General features: G+C 36.2%; 1 long non-coding RNA gene across 1 annotated transcript in view; it reads left to right on the forward strand.

Annotated features, from left to right (window-relative positions):
• The first annotated feature begins 10921 nt into the window (after positions 1–10921).
• Positions 10922–26662, forward strand: part of LOC128645265 (uncharacterized) — a 34738-nt gene continuing 18997 nt past the window's right edge. The window contains exons 1-2 of the long non-coding RNA XR_008400092.1: positions 10922–10999; positions 11623–11878. This is a non-coding gene — a long non-coding RNA (uncharacterized LOC128645265). The remainder of the gene's footprint in view (positions 11000–11622; positions 11879–26662) is intronic.

Consider the following 26662-nt stretch of genomic DNA (forward strand, 5'->3'; position numbering starts at 1 on the left):
GCTGATTACCGCATTGTGAAGACATTCTGGAGTACAGATGCTTGTATGAAAGCTAAGATCTGCTCTCTAATATCCATTTTATTCAAAGAAACCAGCAAAAAGCTTCTTCAAGATGAAGTAGTTACAATAAAATTAAGAAATGTTTTCTTGGAAGCACAAGAGTGGTATCTTGGGAAGAGGCAAATCCACTGGAGTCTGCGAGTTGTGTTATGTTTCTGTGACAAATTTATATTCCGTTGGAGAGGCACATTGATGCAAACCACGAAAAGGAAGTAAAGATTGTTATCCAATCGTGTTTCCATCCAACAATAGCACAGCTGTCTGATTACTAGGAACCCAGAATGGAACTGAACTTTCTGCTAAATGTATACTTGCAAGTATTGAAGGGGAAATAAAAGCAACTGATTTCATAGGTCTATTTAAAATGACTTTTGTCACAAAATATACTTTATTTATTATATCTGATATAAATTGTTGCCAATTTGTATTGATTTTAAAAAGTAAAAGAACTGAAGCACTACACTCTGGCTTAACCAGGAGAAAAGTGTTATATTTTTTATTGTTATTATTATTAGATATTATTATACTTTAGTGCATGTGTCTCTCCTGTTTAGTATAGGGTTTCCAGGGGTCATTATTGATCAGAATGTATGGTAATTTAACCAGCTGTCCAATAAAATACATAAAAAATGCATTTAGCCACCAATCAGCAAGTGCTACCCAGGTGCTCCACCAAAAATGGTCTGGCTCCTAAGCTTACATTCCTGCTTTTCAAATAAAGACACAAAGAGAATGAAGAAAAAGTGATAATAGGAGTAAATTAGAAAGTTGCTTAAAATTGCATGCTCTATCTGAATCATGAAAGAAACAATGTGGGTTTCAAATCCCTTTAAATCACTAGTTTTCAAACCTGTCCTCGGGCCTCCCTAGCAGGCCACATTTTGAGGATATCTGAACTGGAGCACAGGTGAAATAATCAACTGATTAGTAACCATGGTTATTTCACCTGCTCTCATCCAAGGTAATCCTGAAAACCTGGCCTGTTGGGGAGTCCTGAGAACAGGTTTGAAAACCAGTGGGTTAAATGTAATCCATAAAACAGAAAATCTTTGTCTGATTTATCCACAGATTCTCTGCTTAAATCTCTTTTTTTTTTTTTATTATGTTTATTGTAGCGCAATAGAAGGGGTACAATAAATACTAGGACAGAAGGATTAAAGGTCTATCCTGCCCATTAGAGATCTTACAGTGTAAGTCTGTGAGTTCTTATTAAACACTGTTAACAAATAAAACTCAGTTAATAATATAATATATATATTTATTTCATAACCTAGAGTTTAAAGTAGAAGCCTTTAGAGAACGTCACAAAAGATTTGACATTTAGGATCCGTCCTGACAAGCTCGGTATACATTTTTTTTATGACCCATGAAATGATTGCATGTAGATTAATCCAAAAATTTAAATTTAAATTTTAGGCATAACTAGCATTTCAGACAACCAGTTTTTGTCAAGCTCTGGTGTTAAAGGGACATGAAACCCAAAAGTTTATTTTGCAATTCAGACAGAGAAAACTATTTTAAAAAACTTTCCAATTTACTTCTATTATCAAATTTGCTTAATTCTCTTGATATCCTTTGTTGTTGAAGGAGCAGCAATGTACTCCTGGTAGCTAGCTGAACACATCAGGTGAGCCAATGATAATAGGCATATATGTGCTCCCACCAATCAGAAGCTAGCTCCTGAGCCATTTTTTTAACAAAGGACACCAAAAGAACAAAGCAAATTAGATAACAGAAGTAAATTGGAATGTTGCTTGAAATTGTATGTTCTATTTGAATTGTAAAAGAAAGAAAAATGTGTTTCATGTTTCTTTATGGAGTTCTCCTTACACTGGAAAAGGCAAATAGATCCCTTAGGTCATCCAAAGGCTATGTTTGTTTTAAATATTCAAAGCCATTATATTTCTGTAAATCAAACTGTAAAACAAAGTGCCAGAAAAACAAGTACATTAATAAGTGGGAAGCTCTGTCAAGTCTGCTTTTCAATGCTTATTCTGAAAGTGGGTGGCTCTCTCATTTCTACTAAGTACTTACTTTATTTCAGATTCTATGCTAGCTATTAATCCATCCATTCCTTAGAACAGTCTTTCTCAATCCCCCACAGGCCATGTTTTCATTGTAGCTGAACTTGAGCACAGGTGAGATAATCAGCTGATCAGTAACCACGGTAACTAACCTGCTTTCACCCATCAGCTGATTACTTCACCTGTGCTCTAGTTCAGCTATAATGAAAACATGGCCTGTGGGGTTACTTGAGGACTGTGGTTGATAAACAATGCCACACCAAAGAACACTCTAAAAGTAGGGTTTTTTTTCTAGATTATTGAAGAAGAGTAGAAGACTAAACCAGTACTCACTGAAATAATTTCCATTTCAAGAAAAAAAATGGTTACAATTTTTACTCCACATTGCTTTGAAGAAAGAAGCATTTCTATTCTTATTCTGGAACTCTCAGTAACAGTAGTTTTATCTTATTCATATTAGCTCAGTTTGATTTTGCTTTAACTGTTTCACAAAGAACAAAATATCTAAGATGAGCACAGTCCCAAGTATTTTTAGTTAAAAGACAATACTCTGATAAAGACTAAATCTTTTCCTAGAACATGGAATTATATGGAGCACATCTTTGAATTTCCTTAGGTACAAGAGTCTCTTGCAAAAACAGAGTAATATTTCTATAGTAGATTCTAAGCTTAGTAGAATTCACAGAGTTTCTTATGACTCCTAGAATATCAGTGTAATAATATCTGGGGGTTTTAGCAATGGGAGCTACTAGATACTCACCCCATAGATGTTATTACCTTAGAGTCCATCACAGCTACGTGTAACCAGGTCATTCATAACCTCACTCAAAGACAAATTATCTGCTAACCAGTTAAAGTATTTCTCTTCCAGTATGATATTTCAGGGGACACAGTGTACAAAAAAACCCACAAAAAAACTTTACCTAGAATTATTTTGTTAAATAGTTACAATCAATGCTAAAAAATATCAATACAGCTTACTGGTTTGGGGAAAAACACACCATATTTTCTATAGAAAAATGCCTATTTTTTTTTACTTATCAATTACAATATCTAAGTAGTCCACAACTAATGGACCAGTAGAAGAAGATTTTGGCTCTGGTTATAGGGGGTATATTAAAGGGACACTGAACCCAAATATGTTCTTTCGTGATTCAGATAGAGCATGCATTTTTAAGCAACTTTCTAATTTACTCCTATTATCAATTTTTATTTGTTCTCTTGCTATCTTTATTTGAAAAATAAGGCATTTAATAAAATGTTTGGTTCAAAACCATGGACAGCACTTGCTGATTCGTCGGTTAATTTAATCCACCAATCAGCAAGAACAACCCAGGTTGTTCACCAAAAATGGGCTAGCATCTAAACTTACATTCTAACTTTTTAAATAAAGATACCAAGAGAATGAAGAAAATTTGATAATAGGAGTAAATTAGAAAGTTGCTTAAAATTGCATGCTCTATCTGAATTAATGAAATCAAAAATTTGAGTTCAGTGTCCATTTAAAGGTAAGACAGGAAGCAACACATTGTGCTATGAGAGTTTGTGCAGTCTAAGTCTGACAGCTTGGCTCCATAGTTCCTAGGCGAACAGTGTTCTCAGATCAGGTGATGAACACCTTGTTACAGACTAAAAAACAGTAACAAACACAGTATAGAACCCAAAGGCAATCTTTCCAGCTGGTTTAGTTGTCTAGGATTCCTGTACAACTATTTCTATCCACAGGTTCTCCAGGAAACTATTTAATCCAGTTCTATCAAGAGTCATAGGGCTAGATTTGCCAATGTCCGACAGACATTGCTGAATCCGACAGACATCGCTGAATGCTGACAGCGTACGCTGTCTGCATTTATCATTGCACAAGCAGTTCACTAGAACTGCTTGTGCAATGCTGCCCCCTGCAGATTCGCAGCTGCTAGCAGGGGGTGTCAATCAGCCCGATTGGATCGGGCGGATTGAAGACTGCAGCCTCAGAGACAGCGGACAAGTTATGGAGCAGCAGTCTTTAGACTGCTGCTTCATAACTGCTGTTTCCAGCGAGCCTGAAGGCTCCTATAATTTGCATGAGGGCTCCTCAGCACACTGCCTGGCTCTTAAGAACCTAATACATATATTAAAGGGATAGAATAGTCAAGATTAAAGTTTCATGATTCTGATACAGCGTGCAATTTTAAGCAACTTTCTAATTTACTCCTATTATCAATTTTTCTTCATTCTCTTGGTATATTTATTTGAAAAGGCAAGAATGTAAGCTTAAAGGGACATTATACACTCATTTTTTCTTTGCATAAATGTTTTGTAGATGATCTATTTATATAGCCCATAAAGTTTTTTTTTTAAATAAATGTATAGTTTTGCTTATTTTTAAATAACATTGCTCTGATTTTCAGACACCTAACCAAGCCCCAAAGTTTTATGTGAATACGGTCAGCTATCTTCTCCAGCTTGCTCCTGTTTATGTAAAGGGTCTTTTCATATGCAAAAGAAGGGGGAGGGGGGAGTGTCTTATTTGCCACTTGCAGTGGGCTTTCCAGCTACCTTTTCAACAGAGCCAAACTGACAGCTTCTAAGTAAGTTTTTAAACAGTTTTATACTGGATTTTTATATCAGTATCTGTGCATCTTATTCTTTATAGTAGTGTCTATTACATGCAGTTATATGAAAATGAGTGTATACTGTCCCTTTAAGAGCCGGACCATTTTTGGTTCAGCACCAGGGTAGCGTTTCCTGATTGGTGGCTAAATGAAGTTTAATTTTGACTAGACTATCAATTTAAGTCTTTAGGATTGCATCAAATATGACAATGGTTACAAAATAATATTTTCAATTGAACCATATTTTCTATTAAGATCCTCCCAAATACACATCTCTAAAATGTTTTTTGATGTAAGAAATAGCTTAAAAAGAAACGTAAAATCCATTCATGTTCTCTATTGAGAAATCAACAAAAATGTGGAAGTAGAAGAAATAGCAATAAATCTCTAATGAAATTTCAGGAAGTTATTCATTATACGTTTCTCCAACCTCCTTACTACATTAATGCACTCCCTGTACCCTCCAGAATCCTCTAGGACAGGTTATTTTGATATATTTTTTTACCTTTTGAGCCCACGTGACATAATAGACTAACAAACACAGTATAAAACCCAAAGGCAATCTTTCCAGCTGAATTAGTTGTCTAGGATTCCTGTACAACTATTTCTATCCACAGGTACTTTTTTTCCAGTACTTTTTTAATCTCTAGTGTTTAGAAGTCAGACAGCAAACATACTAATCACTTGTAAAGTCTAGTTTCATCAGGAGCTGACAAATTTATTTCAAGTTAAGGAGCCGGCAAGAATATTTAGGAACCAGACATTTACCTTTTTAGGAGCCAGACAAGGGCGTGTGTTTAGGATGTGAGAATATAAAGCATAAAATTTGAATATTGATCTCTGTAGACGTATATCAAAAAACATTTACCATAGCATATGTGTCTCTCTTTAAAGGGACCGTGTACACCAATTTTCATATTACTGTATGTAATGGACACTACTACAAAGAAGAATATGTACAGACACTGATATAAAAATCCAGTATAAAACGTACTTAGAAGCTCCCACTTTGGCACTTTGGTACTTTTGATAAGGTTAGATTGGGACACCCACTGAAAGGGGCTAGGAAACAGGCAGACACTTCCCCCTCCCCCTTCCCCTGCATATGAAAAGACCTATTACACAACCAGGAGCCTGTATACATCAGTATACATCTAAAACGTTGGGGCTTGGCTAGGAGTCTGAAAATCAGAACAATAATATTTAAAAATAAGCAAAATTATAAATTTTTACAAAAACACTCCCAGGTGAGCTATACTAATGGATCATCTACAAAACATTTATGCAAAGAAAAATCTAGTGTACAATGTCCCTTTAACTGCACTGAAATAATCCACAGCTCAGCACAACTTTAAGAACCAAATTCTAAAATTCTATTATATTTGTATAATATTTTTTTATCCTATATAAAATATATGCGGCAATGACAAATTAACTTGTATTAATGTAGCTAAATTAAGCCTAGAAGACATTAGATCATTCATTTTGGATATGCAGAAAGCAGTCAGAATAAGAGTATAACATTTTGGCATGTACAGCTCTTTCACATGAATGGACGTGATGCATTGTTTTTTTTTTTCACTTGCATGCTGTAGAAAACATTTCAGAAATTCTAGAATTCCAACAAAACAGATATTCTCTAAATGAAAATAGTATAATGGCTTGTTGCCAAACTGGTCACAAAGAGGATATTGTTTTAGTAGATTAAGATTCCTTTCGATGTATCAATGAATTCAAAATGAATACACTGGTCCATTAAAAAGGTATCACAAGCTATTAAAACTATATTTATCAAAACAGATACTTCTATATATGCAAAATTAAAAGGACATAAAATAAAAATGTTTTTTTAGATGGAACATACATTTTTAAACAACTTTGCAATGTACAAAGGAAAAGCACTAATGGCACTATTAGTGGTGTACCCTTAGGGAGAATTCACGTTACTTATAGGCTATATTAGGTATAGAGCAATGAGATTGTGACAAAGATACGCTGTTTAAAATATAACCTTTATTAAGATGATTAAAAAATGGAAAACACACACACTTAAAAACACAAATGCGTTAAAGCTGGTAAGTAAATAATGTGTGAATCGTCAGTAAGCTTTACTGGGGTGATTTGGGAAAATACACAAATCAATAAAGACCTAGGCTGTGGATTTTAAACCATGGCCTGTAAATAAATGTGGTTCTAAGCAAGCCTGCACGTAAGTAAAATACACATGAGTGCAATAATTATGTTGCTAAATGGAGGTAGAATAGCTCATAACCAAGAACAACAGAGGTAAGTAATATCCTTATTGCATTGGTTGCAAAGCTTATCTGTCTGCAATATCAAAATTAGGCCCTTTAAATGCCAACTGTTTAAATACATTTGTTTATATTCACTGCTATCATTGAAGAGACAAATGTAATCATTAGAATATTGTAGGCTGCATTTGCTGGCTCCCTGCGTACCTGCACTCATTGAAATACTGCTCAAGAGACTAGCTGAGCCCAAAAAAAGATTATTTCATGATTCATATAGAGCATGCAATTTTTAGCAACTTTCTAATTTACTCCTATTATCAAATTTTCTTCATTCTCTTGGAATCTTTATTTGAAATGCAAGAATGTAAGTTTAGATGCGGCCCCATTATTGGTGAACAACCTGGGTTGTTCTTGTTGATTGGTGGATAAATTCACCCACCAATAAGGGTCTGAACCAAATAGCTTAGATGCCTTCTTTGTCAAATAAAGATAGCAAGAGAACGAAGAAAAATTGATAATAGGAGTAAATTAGAAAGTTGCTAAAAATTGCATGCTCTATCTGAATCATGAAAGAAAACATTTGGGTTCAGTGTCCCTTTAATCACCTTTGCTTACAAACATGGACATCTATAGATATAAAATGCTACACATTCCAACACACCTAGTTATAAGTTAGCAGTGGGCACTCACAAACATTCACAGCGTCCACTTAGAATATTATTAGCAATGCTGGTTTGTGTTAAGCAGATTTACCAGCAACTCATTGCACATTCAAATGTGCACAGATTCCCTCCTGTGCCCTGACATGTTTCGCCACTGACTGGCTTTCTCAAACTTTGCAATAATTCTTTGTTTGTTTTTAATCCTTTGTTGAAAAGCAGGAAGGTAAGCTCAGGTGTGTGCACGTGTCTGCAGCAGTTTTTCAACAATGTTATATTTTAGCAAGAGCACTAGATGGCAGCACTATTCCCTGTTATGTAGTGCTCAAGATTTGTGCATGCTACCTACCTAGGTATCTCTTCAACAAAGAACAACATGAGAGTGAAGCAAAATTGATAATATATGTAAATTGGACAATTTTAATGGTATTCTCTATATGAATTATGAAAGAAAAAAAATGTAGGTGTCATATCCCTTTAAAGGATTGCTAAATACAGTAGAAATGAACAACTGACACATGCACAATAAAGTTCAGATTCAAACCAGCTTTAGAGACAAAGGGCAAAAGTTTAGTCAGTTTCAGCTCTACCTAGCATTGTTAAAGGGACACTAGGGTCAAAATTAAACTTTCATGATTCAGATAGAGCATGCAATTTTAAACAACTTTCCAATTTACTTCCATTCTAAAAATGTGCAGTCTTTTAATATGCACACCTTCTGAGGCACCTACTGAGCACGTGCAAAGAGTCTTTCTATTATGCAATTAAAATGTATTTACTGGTCCTTTGCGGCGACGTGCTCTCACAGTAAAACGACAGCTTAATACCTCAATGGTTCAGAAACAATCTTAAAAATAAAAAAGGATGGAGCAGATAAGGGTATTTGAGAATGCTTTTTTTGGCCCCAGGGCCACAGGTTGGACAGCACACTTTGCTGTTTTCCTAATAAATAATGTATTGAAGTGAGACATTTGATACAGTACATTCTGCAGTTGTTTATATTTTTGGAAGCACACAAGAGAAAATCAGTTCAGAGTCAGGAGTAAACCAATCCCTGATATTTCTCTTGTTAGAACAATAGTTACCAGCAGGAGATCCCTCAGCTGGAAAGAGGACTGGGTATGTGTCTCATCACAGGGAGTGACAGTGGCTTGTGACCTCTGTCTAAAGGTACAAAGTGCCCTGGGCAGATCAGTCAGTCAATTATGTTCTCTTTCTGCTGACCTTTCACCTTTCATCCAGACCAAAAGGAAACCCCTTAGGATTTTACAGCTGCAATAAAAGAGGTCTGTAGCGAATGCGCTAAAGTGCATGCAGATATCTCCCACTGACCCCTGGCAGACATCAGAACTTGACTCCTGGAGGGGAATGAACAGCCCAGAGTTATGAATCAGGCTCATTATTGCCTATGCCTCACATCTTAAGCAAACCCAACTGGTTGTTCTATAGAAGAGAGGCACTGACACAATTCCATATGCTGCAGTTATTTTCCTTTCACTTGAGAAGATTAATGCTCCATTCACTGAAATCAATAAACAAACTCACTTCCATTATAGTGAGCACACTTAAAGCAAATGAATGAACAAAGATACTCCAAGTAATTATTTAGGGTATGAATCCTAAAAGGAATGTTAAAAAATAAATATTTGCTGTATTTAAAAGAGGGAATTGTATTATGTATTACAATTGTGCACTCCCTTATAGGTTCAAAATACAAATAAACTGATTTAATTTAATAGATTCAAAAGCAAAATAAACAATTAAAGGGGAATGAAACCAAACATTTTCTTCCATAATTCAGATAGAATATGCAATTGTACAGTGAATGGACCATTAAATAATTTTCCAGTTTACTTCAATTATCTAATTTTATTTTATTTATTTGTATCCTTTGTTGAAAAGCATACCTAGGTAGGCTCAGGAGCAGCAATGCACTACTGGCTTGTGGCTCCACATACACGCCTCTTGTCATTGGCTCACTTACCCAATGCGTTCAGCTAGTTGCTCCTTCAACAAAGGATGTCAAAAGAATGAAGACAATTTGATAATAAAGTAAACTGGAATGTTGTTTAGAACTGCATGATCTATCTGAAACATGAAGTAAAATTATTTTTAGAATGGTTTAATAGTACTCTTTTATGTCCCTTTACAGTCACAATACAAGGTTGCAGGACAAATACTTGTTAGCATCCAATGGATTTTCTTCACCACCAAATATATGCATTAGTGTAATCAGGGAATCTACAGCCTTGTTCATTAAAATAGCAAGTGAACACTTGCATGTGCTGCATATAATCATTTTTTTGTATTATTCAGAGTTTGTATTATGATTTTGTTGCAACAAGTTTGCCTCTATAATATTACTGAATTTCATATTAATACTGATTTTTTATTCTTCCTCTTATGTGTTTTTACATACTTAAAGGAACAGTTGGATTCTAGAATACAAAACACTACATTTCCAATATATATATATATAATTTTTTTATGGGGGGGTTGTTGATGAGTTTACATTTGATCATATTAAGTCCACTGTCATAAATATTTGTTAATAGTAGTATTTGCTACTTATAAGTACCATGGCTTCTAGTACCTTGTGTAGAGAATGTAATATATATATATATGGTTTGTTACTGATGCTTTTCTTACTAGTGAGTACAAGTGATTGTACTGCAGTGTGCAGAAAAACTCAGTATTGGCCTCATAGAGACAGGAACTGGAGTGAGAAAACTAAGCACATAACATAGACTGTATCTGACTTTAACTGAAAACATAACATATTACAAAGGAATCTAAACACAACACCATGTGTATTGTATTAACTATGTAATTGTTATGTCAGGCTGGTTTTAATAGCCATAATTAGGTTAGCAAAGGCATTAAATTGCTAATGTAGCGCAAAAATGTAGAGAGGCATCACATTGGTAGTTTAAATGCACAGTAGTAAATGTACAATATACATTGCAAAAATACTTCTGTTAAAGGGACTGTACTATTAGTTGTTTAAATATTGGAGAAATAAAGAGTAATGAATGCTGACATGTTCTAACATTGTTTTAGCTGGGTTAAAAAGCCTGTTCTCTTTAGATCGTTTTCTCTGCTGAGACCAGAAGTAGTTAGAAATGAGCTGATATCTTTTGTTTGCAGGGTTTAGTTTTCCTTTAAAATAATATGTTACTGCTAAGTTTTCCCTGCCACTATGGTGAAAGGACACACGCACAAATGTATTTCCGGCACACGCACAAATGTATTTCCGGCACACGCACAAATGTATTTCCGGCACACGCACAAATGTATTTCCGGCACACGCACAAATGTATTTCCGGCACACCTTTCAGTATCCCCAGTGGATGGAGCATGCATGGGAGGTAATTGCACTGGAATGCAGCCCAGGAGCCTATGTGGATAGGGTAAGATGCAAGTTATTATTGTAGCCCTGATAACCAGGGCAGGATCATGACTTCATAGGCACTTCTTCCGTTGTGGGACCCATTTTGGGACTATTGGGGACTGTTTACATGTTTCTGTTTGTAAGAGCAAATCTTATTGTTATTAAAGGGGTATGAACCCTCCCCAAAAAAATGTGTGATTTTAACGGAGCATACAATTTAAAAAAAGTTTTCAATTTAAATCTATTATCATTTTTTTTTCTAATGGCATTCTTTGTTGAAGAGATACCTATGTAAGTGTCTGCAGCAGACATGGCAGGAAATAGTGCCACATAGTGCTCTTGCATATGGGTAACATTCTTGCAAAACTGCTGCCATATAGTGCATTTTATGTCCCTTTAAGAAAAAATAAATTTTGCTTCAACGCCAAAATTATTTTTTTCTTTTGATTTTCATGGGCCCCTAAACGTTTGCGGGCCCTAGGCCTATTGGATAAGTCGGTCCATTAACAGAAATACATTTGCATAATGAAAACAGAAAATGCTAAAGTTGCTGCTGTGGCTTTTAAATAACACCTTTATGTCATTTTAAACAAATAAACCTGCCAGTCGCTGATCTTTTTCATTCGTTTTTGCACATTGCAGATAACTGCTGAGAATGCGATGCTCACAGGATGTGGCTCTGAAGAACATGGCCGTATGCGAAAATAAAAATGACGAAGAAAAAAACAAACATGTTACCCATGCAAAGCCAAAGTTACTAAAACCAGTCCATAACCCTCTTCTCCCACCTGGTTTTGGCAACAACATCATTCCCAAATGACTGCTAACCTCTAGCGCGATGCTGGATAAATGTAATCTGCAGAGCTGCTCAGAAAGGAAGCTTCAAGTCACAAGCGAGGTCAGCTTAAAATAAAGTCCTGTAATTCTGATATGTCAGTCTCACTTCAATATGGGAAAAAGCAGACCTGTTATAGTTTTATTGCTTACAAAAGACACGGACTCAAAAAGGTCTTCAGATAAGCTATAAATATAGCAGCGCTGAGCTCAATCCATGTTTAACTATTGGGAGTCATGGTGTAAGAACCATTAAACAATATATGCAAATTACATTCAGCACAAGAATATAATAATACTTTTAAAACATAAAAAGTACAAAAACAGATCAGACAGAAATATCATCTATACCAAATAAACTAGCTTTTTTTTCTTCAAATAATATATGTTAGTGTTTTTAGCAGTCTTTTCAATTAAAATAAGGTTTTCAAAACATTTCCATAATTTATTAAAAGGGCATAAAGCTGAAATAGGAAAATGTGTTAGAGCCTTTTCTTATTACATTAGTTCTTGCCTATATCTTTATGTATAACCCGCTGCAAGTGGTTAAACACATAGTTATAGTCAACTCAGGAACAGCCAAGCAGTACTGGTCTGGAGCTGAACATAGCCACTAGGCCAATCAGTGGAGGCATATATGCATAGCCGCAAATTACAAGTCAGATTGATTCCAGGTTTCGCTATGTGTTTAACCCCTGATATTGGCAAGCAATAGTGCAATAAGAAAATGTTGTAAGACATTAGAGAAATATCTTATTTCATCTTGATGCCCATTTAATTACTTTTACATCATTTTGTATAAACATAAGTGTACCCTTTCTAACAGTGTATGTATCACTGGGCAATACAGTAAGGAGAACATAGAAGTGTTGGTCTTTAAAGCCCTAGCGGACTGTTTCAACGTCAGCACTATGAATACAGACCGATGAGGAAGCTTTAGCTTTTAGTACATTGTGTATGTTCTTGGAGCCATGCTCATAGCCTAACCAGCCGCTGATTGGTGCAATTGAGCTGTGCATTCGCTCAACTGCCAATCAAGCACATGCATGGAGTGTACACACCAATCAGCAGCAGGCTAAGATCAACACCAGGTGTGCATAAATACTGCAAAATCTTGAGTTAATAGGGCTATTTATAATAATAAAATGTTATTCTCAAATTAAATTCCTATAATATATTTGTTATGGTCTCTTCCAGTTTACAGTACAGTACAGTTTACAGTACATCTAATCTGTTTACATATAAATATAAATAGACAATAAAACAACCCTACTATTAAGATCCATTTAATACCATACATTTGAACTATGCACTGCAGCTACCAGCATTTAAACAGAATAGGAACGTACTAGCATACAAAGTCATGCTAATACCAGCTCATTTACTGAAATACTCTCATTCCTATGGACAATAGAGGGGCCTTTATAAAATAGTGACCAGCAATTTCACAGGTCAGTGACTGCCTTTAATCTGAGATGCAGATCTAATAATACTAATCTTCTCACTGACAAGATTGCTTCATTATTTATTAATCATTTTACATTTCATTTTAAACCTGAAATCTATAGAATATGAAGTTTCATAAATATGCAGTTATTTCCTTGTAGATTATATTTCTATGTACTCTATTGTTACATCACTTATGTTTGCAAAAGTTTACAATGGTGAAATAATTTATGTATCAATTTGAAAACCTTCAGCATTTTACAATAAGTGATATTTCAGTAACTATATATAAATAACACTTACAAACACAGGCACAACAGCATTGTCTTTATTTAACACTGTCAACACCATACTGGCCAATCAGTGGATGCTCAGACATACAGGCAGCCAAGAGGTTAAACAAAACAAGCAGCCATAGGCATAATATTTTTAGGTTTCAAAATTATTGTATTTAACAGTTTAATCCAGGGCTTGACAAATCCCAAGAGCAAAGGCAGCAACAAACTTTAAAAAATGTAGTACTGGTTCATAGCTGTTTGAATTCATCTACATGCATCCCTATATAAAGTCTTACACTGGCCCCTAATCAGCCTTTTTAAGTCTCAGATAAATTTGTTAAACCCTGGTTTAATCTTGTAATGTGTCCAATAAATAAGCCTGCAGTAATTGCAGGGATATACATACCCATAGCATACACGACAGGCAGAGCCAAGTCATTCTGTGGTCTGAACGTGGCTGAGGCAGGCAAAGGGATGCAGAGGGCATGCTGGCAAATGCACACCCTTATACCAGCATAAAATAAGTACTCAGAACAGCTCCCATATCCATAGTGATCAGGCACAATGTATAGTCCAACAACTCCAAACACACAAATAAACTTTTTTAAATCTCTAACACCACTTCCCCTCCCTCCTGCTTCTCATTCAGTCACTGCCTATAATATATTTCTAGTCTCTGCCTCTATTTTTCTATCACCACATCATACTTTCCCTCTCTCTCTCTTTCTTTTTCATTCCCTCTCTCTACTTAGTTCCAGCCTCTTTCTTTTCTGTCTCCAACTTTTCCCTCATTCTCCCATCAGTTCCAACACCTCCTGAAGAGAGGGAGGTACTCTGAGAAAATCCTTCCCTCACTTTTTTATATTCTAAAACCTCTTTCCTCTCTCCTCCCTCTGTTCATCCTTAGGCTGGCAGCCACAAGCAACTTTTTAGGGAAGAAAAAAATCTAATTCTTTGGTATTTCCTCTTCACCGTATACCTCAGCCTCTTTGAGCCACCCAACCCCCTATCACACACCTCCTCTCCCTGCATGGATATAGAAGGGTCTTTTTTTTCCCTTGTATTTCATAGAGCTTATGATCACAAAATACATATAGGTTGACATTTCACAAGGAAAGATAAACTGGTATTTTTAGTTTTTTTCCTGTGGTGATTTCATAAATGTTTCCCAATTTTCTTTATTTATTTATCCAGATATATATGCTGCACAGAGCTGTGTGTATTTGTATATAAGCAGCATCATTTGGAAATTAACATTTTTAATGTAATTGTTCTGAAGCAAGATGGAATAATGGTCTCTGCACACAATCCGTCCCTGATGTTTGTGCCAGAATTTGGCACATGGTCTTGCAGCTGAGAGAAGCCTATGCCAATGCTACAGTCAGCATACGCTTTGCAATGCTTTGCTAACAGGTGAAATATTCTGTATGCCACTTATATCTTTTATTAAGTACATTTAACCCATTGGCTGTCAGGGAATGCTTCCAAATCTAAGCCTCTTTGCCTTAGCAAAACAGCCCTGCATAAAAGTGTGACAATGTACACTGCAAGGCTAAAGACAGGCATACAATGGTAAATGTTACATTATGTAGCCTCTGTCCAAAATCTGGAGACAATGATTGCAAATAAATTAATAAATTAAATTTAAAAATATAGACGCTTACAGGGACAGTCTACACCAGAATATTTATTGTTTTAAAAGATAAATAATCCCTTTATTACCCATTCCCTAGTTTTGCATAACCAACACAGTTATATTAATATACTTTTTACCTCTGTGATTATTTTGTATCTAAACCTCTGCAAACTGCCCCTTATTTCAGTTCTTTTGACAGACTTGCATTTTAGCCAATCAGTGCTGGCTCCTAGGAACTCCACGTGCATGAGCACAGTGTTATCTATATGAAATACATGAACTAACACCCTCTAATGGTGAAAAACTGTCAAAATGCCCTGAGCTAAGAGGCGGCATATGAACCTCCTAGATTTAGCTTTCAACTAAGAATACCAAGAGAACAAAGCAAAATTGGTGATCAGGGCCGTCTTTAACACAGGGCAAAAGGGGCAGCTGTCCAGGGCCCAGTCTTTGTTGGTTCATGCCAGACTGCTGATGTCATGTGATATGGGGGGGACACACAGTCAGTCCCAATACTGTCACCGTCAAAAGTTCTCTGCTTATATTTATTTGTGAGAAACTGTGCCAGACCGTGCAGGTGTCATGTGACATGCCAAGCTAGTGCCATGTGCTGTTTTAGATGTGCACTGTGCAGCACTGAATGCTAAGCCCTAACTCGGCATCCAGCTAATCCCACTGCATCAGAAAAGGTCCTGCTGAGGTTACCACTGTTACCAGGTAACTGCTCTGGTGGTGGGGATTGTTTCTGGGTAGGGCTGACTGTAGGCGCATGCAGCAGAAAGCTGAAGCGGCAGGCACGTGAGGATTTGAGAATCTGTGCAGCTGCACACACTGCTCTCTTCAGTCTTGAGGCTGTGTGACTCATCTCACACTGTATCCAAGCAGCCTTGGGCAGACAGCATCCAGTCTGCTGGTCCCCTTAACCCTGCTCTTTCTGCTGTGGCCCTAAGATCAACTAACCGAAGTTTGTTAGGGGAACAATGCTTTGTAGAAAGGTGTCAGTGGGAGGAATAAGTAAGTGCACACACGCCCCTCCCCCTGCAGCATTGTCTACTGCAGTGTGAAAGGAAACTTGTTCCTAGCAAAGAAGTGACATGTGCTGCTGTGGCTGATATATAGTGTCATGCTGACACACATTAAGGCAAGGTTTATTTTTATAGGGGGGTTTTTCTCTCTGTCTCAGATTTTACAGCTTCCCATAGTAGTTCTGCTGTTCCAGTCAGTAAACTTATATTTGTCTGCACCTCCATGGTTCCTCCTCAGTCTTTACCGTGCTTTGCTCTTGTTGGCTGCCCTAAATCTCTTTAACCAGCTAACCTCACACCAGAATCACATTCAAAAGCATATTAAATGAATCCACAGTGGAGGAATTTATATATTTATTTACTTATTAGTACTGCTTAGGTCCAGTTTCACATATTGCAATTTATCTAATTTTTTTTTTTAAATGATTAGCCCAGCAGTGGATGATCCACTGCTGGGCTAATAATTAAAAAAAATAAAATAAAATAAATTGATTTAGTTGTTTTTTGGGATGTTGGGGTGGAGAGCGAAATTGCATGGGGGGGGGGGCAAGAAATTTTTTCCCCCGGGTCCAGTCAATATTAAAGACGGCCCTGTTGGTGATAGAAGTAAATTGGAAAATTGTTTAAAATTACATGCCCTATCTGAATAATGAAAGTTTGTTTTGGACTAGAATGTCCCTTTAAAGGGACAGTCTAGTATAAATTAAACTTTCATTATTCAGATAGGACTTTTAATTTTATTCAACTTTCCAATTTACTTTTATCATCAAATTTGCTTTTTTCTCTTGGTATTCTTAGTTTAAACTAAACATAGGTAGGCTCATATGCTAATTTCTAAGCCTTTGAGGGCTGCCTCTTATCACATGCTTTTTAAATCTCTTTTCAACACAAAGAGACAGAAAGTACACGTGGGCCATATAGATAACACTGTGTTCAGGCACAGGGGGTTATTTAAGATTTAGCACAAAACAATGCTAAATTTAAAACAATAGATAATAAACAGTCACAGTCATGTGATCAGGGGGCTGGGAGAAGGTTCCTAGATACAAGGTAATCGCATAGGTCAAAAGTGTTTTAATATAACTGTGTTGGTTATGCAAAACTGGGGAATGGGTAATAGAGGGATTATCTATCTTTTTAAACAATAACAATTCTATTGTAGACTGTCCCTTTAGTCACCACTGGAAATGATAGGAGGGATGTGAGAACTTGAACTGACATTTTACCGTAATGTAACTCTTAGGGCCAGATTATCAAAAGGTCTCTGGGCAGGCGAGATAATTTAAGAATTTTCGCCAGTCCTGTTTTCCTGGTTAAATTATCTAAAGCCACTCTTTTACCCTGAAACAGTGCGTCTCCCTAAGGGGAGCATACTGCATTTTCTTATGGGAAGCAGATGCATACATAACAAAAGTGCACAATGAAAATATAAATTTAAAAATCATACTAAATAAATAATTGAACTATTGAGACATAAAATACGCAGGAAACGATTGTACTGTTCAGGCGAATCAAAAATCGTAACAAAATTGTTCACCAAAAATCATATTTTATCAAAAACGTAAAATTTGTATTTAAATTACACAGGAATACATTCTTTTATATATACACAGTGTAAATTGTAATTTAAGTACACTACATGTGCAAAAATCACATAGAAATTTTTAAAAAGTTTTATTGTAAAATGGGCTGAACATGGGCGTTCCATGGGCGTATATAAAATGTCTCAAATCCCAGCGTAATTATCTAAACATTTCCTCCATACAGCTCTCACTGTTTTTTCTCTCAAACTAAAGGGTGGTGAGGTTGTGACAAAATACGCAAAATACTTAATACCCTAATAGAAAAATAAACGCGTATAAAAATAGAGGGGATTTAAGATGGTATACACAGAAAGCAGCGCAATGTGATTTGTTTTTGATGCAGGATTTAATTTTTAAAGTGCGCCCCATGCTCAGCTAACTTTGCTCTACCCAGCAAAGTTTCCCTTTCCAAATAGCTCAATTACATTCTATAGGAGACATCTCGCCACTCGCAGGGACAATTCCATGAGGGCAGCCCCTGTGAAGGTAGGCGTGAAAAACCACCAGCAAAGTTTAGATAATTGAGCCCTGAGAATTGTGAGTTGTTTTTTTTCTCTCTCAATATCCCTTAGTAGCTATAATACAGAGACCATGCTACATGCTACATAGTAATTGCTTAATCAGGGCAGGAGCTAATTTATATTATGTTCCTTATTGGCCAAATAAAACAAGAATAAAAATAAAAGAAATACTTAAATTTAGCACACATAACACACATGCAATCAGGGCAATAAGTGAATGCATATATATGTATGTTGTCAGGGGTGACTCATTTTTAAACAAATTGTTAAAATGGAGAAAGGAAGATCAATTTTCAAATACCTACAACGTATTATTGTTTCAAGACAACATATGAGATGTATTAGCTTATAAACAACTTTAAAATGCTTAAATAATGCTCTAGATATTGTTTGCACAGTAAAGTACCAATTTCCCAGTGTAAATACCCCCTTAAGGACTCACATTTAGGTGACTAGAGCAGTTTGCATGTAAATTTTAACACCTATAAGTATCTTAAAATGATTAGTTTGGCATTTGCGGAATTGATTGATTCCCTCTGTCAATAAGTGCTGAATAAAAGCTTGCACAGCTACAGCCCCCTCCACAGCCCCCTTTCCATATGACTCTTTAATAAAAAACAGGGTGGAGTAAGGGGATAACAGCCCCCTCCACAGCCCCCTTTCCATATGACTCTTTAATAAAAAACAGGGTGGAGTAAGGGGATAACATAAATTGAGATTGAAGAATGCACTGCAGTGTAGAGGCCCCCTATGAAATTTAGCCTGTAACTCATTTTTACAAAGAAAATAAAGGCAAATCCTTTGCTATTAGAATAGTCAGATATGATTAGTAAACAAAAAACTGAGATGACATAATCTGTCACTTGATTCTACATCACAGCTACATCAAATACTTAAATGCGTATGTGCTAGATTACAAGTGGTGCACTTTTTAGCGCTTTTGCTTTAGCGTTGAGTTGGGTTGCACACGTATTACAAGTTGAAAGTAAAAAGTATGCACGCAAGCGAAACCTGACCTGCATTAACCAAATATTGCAACCGTGTTAACGTATTCTCCCCATACAAGTCAATGGAGAGTGCACAAGAAAAAAACACCTATCACTCACGCACTAACCTAACAGGAGTTATTCTTCACATACAGTATAATGTAATTTTTATTGTAAATACATATTTCTCTATATATCTGTATATACCTATACCTACATATATATTCCTATATATATATATATATATATATAGGTATAGATATCTTATTTTACATTAACATTTTATATATATATATATATTTATATGTGAATAACATAGGAATGCAAAATATGCATAACACGATTTGTGTTTCGCGATTTAGGTCTTAACGTGATGTCGGGTTAACACACATGAAGAATTACTAATCTTACATTGCATTATTGAAATATTACATATAAAATATTTAAAAATATTAAAAAAAAAAAAAAAAAAAAATATTTAAAAATATTAATAAAAAATATAAAAAATTATTATAGATACTGTAAATAAATAAATATATATTCTATGGATTATGTAGAGTTTTTTTACAGTATCAATAATAATTTTTAATAATGATTATTTTTTTTCAATATTTTATATGTAATATTTCAATAACGCGATGTTAGATTAGTAATTCTTCATGTGCGCTAAACACAAACTGGCTTACGCATATTTTCTATGTTCTTCATTTAGAATTATTTTGTAATTTTTATTATTAAATATATAAATATATATATTCGATCGGGTTGATTTCTGTCTGCCGCCTCAGAGCAGGCGGACAGGTTACGGAGCAGCAGCATAACTTCTGTTTCCGGCGAGACTGAAAGCTCGCTGGAAACACGGGGCATCAAGCACCATATGGAGCTTGATAAATTGACCCCATTGTCTGAAATGCCCGGCCCTTAAAGGGACATAATACTCATATGCTAAATCACTTGAAACTAATGCAGTATAACTGTAAAAAGCTGACAGGAAAATATCACCTGAGCATCTCTATGTAAACAGCAAGATATTTTACCTCACAATCTCCTCAGCTCAGCAGAGTAAGTTATTGTGTAAAAAGTTATACTTCACCTGCTCCCAGCTACAGGTAAAAAAAAAATAATGAAGAAATGAACAGCAGCCAATCAGCATCAGCAGTGCTGAGGTCATGAACTCTTACTGTGATCTCATGAGATTTGACTTAACTCTCATGAGATTTCATAGTAAGCTTCCTTTACCTGATTGGTGAAATAATATGAGAGTTCACGAGGCTCATCCTTTCAGCTGTCCCAGGACAGACATACTAATATGCTGCTTAGAAATCCTTTACAATGGGATGTGGCTACTGAGGAACTTTTGAGGTAAAATATCTTTCTTTTTTACATAGAGATGTTCAGGTGATATTTTCTAGTCAGCTTTTTACAACTATGCTGCATCACTTTCAAGTGTTTAAACATTTGGGTATTATGGCCCTTTAAGGGGTTAAACTCGTGGTTCCCTGAGTAAAATAATATAACATTTCCCGAGTCACTCCAAGTACTGTTCATTCTCTATAAATGTAAGAATGACTTTTAATGAGTTGTGGGAAGGATAGCCCTAAAACCTACCCAGAAAATATCCAGCCTGGACATGTCTGGAGGGAGACATGAGGGTGCAAATGCTATAAGGAAAATTGCTCCTTATTTCCAAGCATAAGCATTTACTTGAATCACTTTTTCACAGCCAATGGTCCACCATTTTTAAACCTGGCTTTCATCTCATTTGTACAACAAGCACAAGTTGCCACTAACACTATTTAATTGTGGATGTCCATGGCAGAATGCAGGAACAGTTATAAAAAGCCTGCACCCCCTTATTCTAGAGTTCTTCAATTAGCAACAATGGTCTGAATATTCTGATTCAGAACAATATGAGTGAAACAGCATTTCTCATTTCTACTTACACATTTGAGTTAGAGCATAAACAGAGACTTTGTGAAAAGGTCCTACAATGTATATATTTATATAAAGTGTAATCATGATGTAAGAGAAAAGAATACAAATTGTTAGAATGTTGTTTGTCATTTTATGAGAAACATCCAATTCCAAAAAAAACGTTTAACTCATTCTCAATGATGTTACTATATTAAAACAATACAAACTAATAAATGATTTCAAAACAAAATCACTACATTGTGTATATAGAGAGCAACTCCCAACTGTGAATCTAGGGTACTTGTGTCAGTGTTTTTGTGATGGGAAGAGCTGTTGTTTCATATCCAAGTGCTTCACAATACTACACCTTCTGATGCTCTTAAAGGGACATGATAATTGCAGGAAACAATATGGTCATGCAGTTTCGCACGGGTTAAACATATAGGTATATGCAAGCAAATGTGCACTAATAAAGTGCTGTAGCACATAAGAGCATTTTCTTTTTGCATGTTTATGATAATTTAAATAATATATGGTGACACTGAGCCTCTGTAGAATTGTATGAAAGTACAGACTCAGCCACAGGATACTCACAAAGGTGAATTGTGGCCACAGGTTATATTCTGGTCATATATATTTTATATAACTGTGCACCTAAAAACCTTTCAATATAAAAAAAAGAGTGTGTGCAGATTAAATTGCTTTTAAAGCACATTGTTAAACCATCATATAGTCTATAGGTTGTCAGCCTTATAAGGAGATACTTATGATAAGTGGTGACACTACACAGAGATAGCCTCTCAATAAGTGTCCACACCTTCTCAATATATGAGCTTATTATAGTTCATATGAATTCAAAAGGTCTCTAATAGCAAACATTCGGCTAGATTTGGAGTTTTGTCGGTAGCGACCCGAAAAACTAACGCCGGCTTTTTTCTGGCCGCACCATAAAAATAACTCTGGTATTGAGAGTCCACATAAAGGCTGCGTTAGGCTCCAAAAAAGGAGCGTAGAGCATTTTTAACGCAGCTTCAACTCTCAATACCAGAGTTGCTTACGCAAGCGGCCAGCCTCAAAAACGTGCTCGTGCACGATTCCCCCATAGGAAACAATGGGGCTGTTTGAGCTGAAAAAAAACCTAACACCTGCAAAAAAGCCGCGTTCAGCTCTTAACGCAGCCCCATTGTTTGCTATGGGGAAACACTTCCTACGTCTGCACCTAACACTCTAACATGTACCCCGAGTCTAAACACCCCTAACCTTACACTTATTAACCCCTAATCTGCAGCCCCCGCTATCGCTGACACCTGCATTTTTAACCCCTAATCTGCCGCTCCGTAAACCGCCGCTACTTACATTATCCCTATATACCCCTAATCTGCTGCCCCTAACACCGCCGACCCCTATATTATATTTATTAACCCCTAATCTGCCCCCCTCAACGTCGCCTCCACCTGCCTACACTTATTAACCCCTAATCTGCCGAGCGGACCGCACCGCTATTATAATAAAGTTATTAACCCCTAATCCGCCTCACTAACCCTATAATAAATAGTATTAACCCCTTATCTGCCCTCCCTAACATCGCCGACACCTAACTTCAATTATTCACCCCTAATCTGCCGACCGGAGCTCACCGCTATTCTAATAAATGGATTAACCCCTAAAGCTAAGTCTAACCCTAACACTAAAACCCCCCTAAATTAAATATAATTTTGATCTAACGAAATTAATTAACTCTTATTAAATAAATTATTCCTATTTAAAGCTAAATACTTACCTGTAAAATAAACCCTAATATAGCTACAATATAAATTATAATTACATTGTAGCTATTTTAGGATTAATATTTATTTTACAGGCAACTTTGTAATTATTTTAACCAGGTACAATAGCTATTAAATAGTTAAGAACTATTTAATAGTTCCCTAGTTAAAATAATTACAAAATTACCTGTAAAATAAATCCTAACCTAAGTTACAATTAAACCTAACACTATACTATCATTAAATTAATTAAATAAAATACCTACAATTACCTACAATTACACCTAACACTACACTATCAATACATTAATTAAATACAATATCTACAAATAACTACAATGAAATAAACTAACTAAAGTACAAAAAATAAAAAAGAACTAAGTTACAAAAAATAAAAAAATATCTACAAACATAAGAAAAATATTACAACAATTTTAAACTAATTACACTTACTCTAAGCCCCCTAATAAAACAACAAAGCCCCCCAAAATAAAAAATGCCCTACCCTATTCTAAATTACTAAAGTTAAAAGCTCTTTTACCTTACCAGCCCTGAACAGGGCCCTTTGCGGGGCATGCCCCAAGAAGTTCAGCTCTTTTGCCTGTAAAAAAAAACATACAATACCCCCCCCAACATTACAACCCACCACCCACATACCCCTAATCTAACCCAAACCCCCCTTAAATAAACCTAACACTAAGCCCCTGAAGATCATCCTACCTTGTCTTCACCTCACCAGGTATCACCGATCCGTCCTGGCTCCAAAATCTTCATCCAACCCAAGCGGGGGTTGGCGATCCATCATCCAGTGGCTGAAGAGGTCCAGAAGAGGCTCCAAAGTCTTCATCCTATCCGGGAAGAAGAGGCGATCCGGACCGGCAACCGTCTTGATCCAAGCGGCATCTTCTATCTTCATCCAATGACGACCGCCTCCATCCTGAAGACCTCCACCGCGGACCCATCTTCTTCCGGCGACGTCCAACTGAAGAATGACGGTTCCTTTAAGGGACGTCATCCAAGATGGCGTCCCTCGAATTCCGATTGGCTGATAGGATTCTATCAGCCAATCGGAATTAAGGTAGGAATATTCTGATTGGCTGATGGAATCAGCCAATCAGAATCAAGTTCAATCCGATTGGCTGATCCAATCAGCCAATCAGATTGAGCTCGCATTCTATTGGCTGTTCCGATCAGAATCCTATCAGCCAATCCTATCAGAATCCTATCAGCCAATCGGAATTCAAGGGACGCCATCTTGGATGACATCCCTTAAAGGAACCGTCATTCTTCAGTTGGACGTCGCCGGAAGAAGATGGGTCCGCGGTGGAGGTCTTCAGGATGGAGCCGGTCGTCATCGGATGAAGATAGAAGATGCCGCTTGGATCAAGATGGTTGCCGGTCCGGATCGCCTCTTCTTCCCGGATAGGATGAAGACTTTGGAGCCTCTTCTGGACCTCTTCAGCCACCGGATGATGGATCGCCAACTCCCGCTTGGGTTGGATGAAGATTTTGGAGCCAGGACGGATCGGTGATACCTGGTGAGGTGAAGACAAGGTAGGATGATCTTCAGGGGCTTAGTGTTAGGTTTATTTAAGGGGGGTTTGGGTTAGATTAGGGGTATGTGGGTGGTGGGTTGTAATGTTGGGGGGGGGTATTGTATGTTTTTTTTTACAGTCAAAAGAGCTGAACTTCTTGGGGCATGCCCCGCAAAGGGCCCTGTTCAGGGCTGGTAAGGTAAAAGAGCTTTTAACTTTAGTAATTTAGAATAGGGTAGGGCATTTTTTATTTTGGGGGGCTTTGTTGTTTTATTAGGGGGCTTAGAGTAGGTGTAATTAGTTTAAAATTGTTGTAATATTTTTCTTATGTTTGTAAATATTTTTTTATTTTTTGTAACTTAGTTCTTTTTTATTTTTTGTACTTTAGCTAGTTTATTTAATTGTATTTATTTGTAGGAATTGTATTTAATTAATTTATTGATAGTGTAGTGTTAGGTTAATTGTAGGTAATTGTAGGTAGTTTATTTAATTAATTTATTGATAGTGTAGTGTTAGGTTTAATTGTAACTTAGGTTAGTATTTATTTTACAGGTAATTTTGTAATTATTTTAACTATTTTAGCTATTAAATAGTTCTTAACTATTTAATAGCTGTTGTACCTGGTTAAAATAAATACAAAGTTACCTGTAAAATAAATATTAATCCTAAAATAGCTATAATATAATTATAATTGATATTGTAGCTATATTAGGATTTATTTTACAGGTAAGTATTTATCTTTAAATAGTTTATTTAATAAGAGTTAATTAATTTCGTTAGATGTAAATTATATTTAACTTAGGGGGGTGTTAGTGTTAGGGTTAGACTTAGCTTTAGGGGTTAATACATTTATTAGAGTAGCGGTGAGCTCCAGTCGGCAGATTAGGGGTTAATAATTGAAGTTAGGTGTCAGCGATGTTAGGGAGGGCAGATTAGGGGTTAATACTATTTATTATAGGGTTAGTGATGCGGATTAGGGGTTAATAACTTTATTATAGTAGCGCTCAGGTCCGCTCGGCAGATTAGGGGTTAATAAGTGTAGGCAGGTGGAGGCGACGTTGAGGGGGGCAGATTAGGGGTTAATAAATATAATATAGGGGTCGGCGGTGTTAGGGGGAGCAGATTAGGGGTACATAAGGATAATGTAGGTGGCGGTCGGCAGATTAGGGGTTAAAAATTTTTATTTGAGTGTCGGCGATGTGGGGGGACCTCGGTTTAGGGGTACATAGGTAGTTTATGGGTGTTAGTGTACTTTAGAGTACAGTAGTTAATAGCTTTAGAAACCGGCGTTAGCCCAGAAAGCTCTTAACTACTGACTTTTTTCCTGCGGCTGGAGTTTTGTCGTTAGATGTCTAACGCTCACTTCAGAAATGACTCTAAATACCGGAGTTAGAAAAATCCCATTGAAAAGATAGGATACGCAATTGATGTAAGGGGATCTGCGGTATGGAAAAGTCGCGGCTGAAAAGTGAGCGTTAGACCCTATTTTGAGTGACTCCAAATACCGGCGGTAGCCTAAAACCAGCGTTAGGAGCCTCTAACGCTGGTTTTCACGGCTAACGCCAAACTCCAAATCTAGGTCATTTTATTTTGTCCAATTAAATCTTAATAAGGAAAATGCATTGTCGCTCTGTGTATGGGCCACTGTGGAGCCTGTCCCAAACATTCTCCAGTGTGTTTAATGTTACATAATAATTGTGATATGTATTATTCTTTAACCTATCCATAGCAGCAACACACAAGGACCAAACATAGGAGTCTCTCTTCATTTTAAAACTGGTTCACTGTGGTATCAGTTTTTATATTTGCCTCATACTAGTGGCCAGGGATGCATGGTGGGATCATGAATTTACCATTAAATTAACAAATAGAAAAATTGGAGAGCAACGGATTGTAAAGACATAACAGTTTATTGAATTACCCATAAGTAAAAATGCACCGAAATGGAAATTCTGGACTGAAACCAAACCCGAAAATCCAGGATGCACTTGGCCAAAAACCAAAACCAAAAATTTAAATTTTTCAAAAATTTTTCAAATATTTTTCAATTTTTTTTTTGTGTATAATAAGACTATTAAATAAATGAATCTGAATTGAAAAACTGCAAGCAAAAAATAAATTACCACACTTTTATTGAAAGTAACACACTAAAATTGGA

This window comes from Bombina bombina, chromosome 1 (genome assembly GCF_027579735.1).
Source record: "Bombina bombina isolate aBomBom1 chromosome 1, aBomBom1.pri, whole genome shotgun sequence".
Lineage (NCBI taxonomy): Eukaryota > Metazoa > Chordata > Amphibia > Anura > Bombinatoridae > Bombina > Bombina bombina.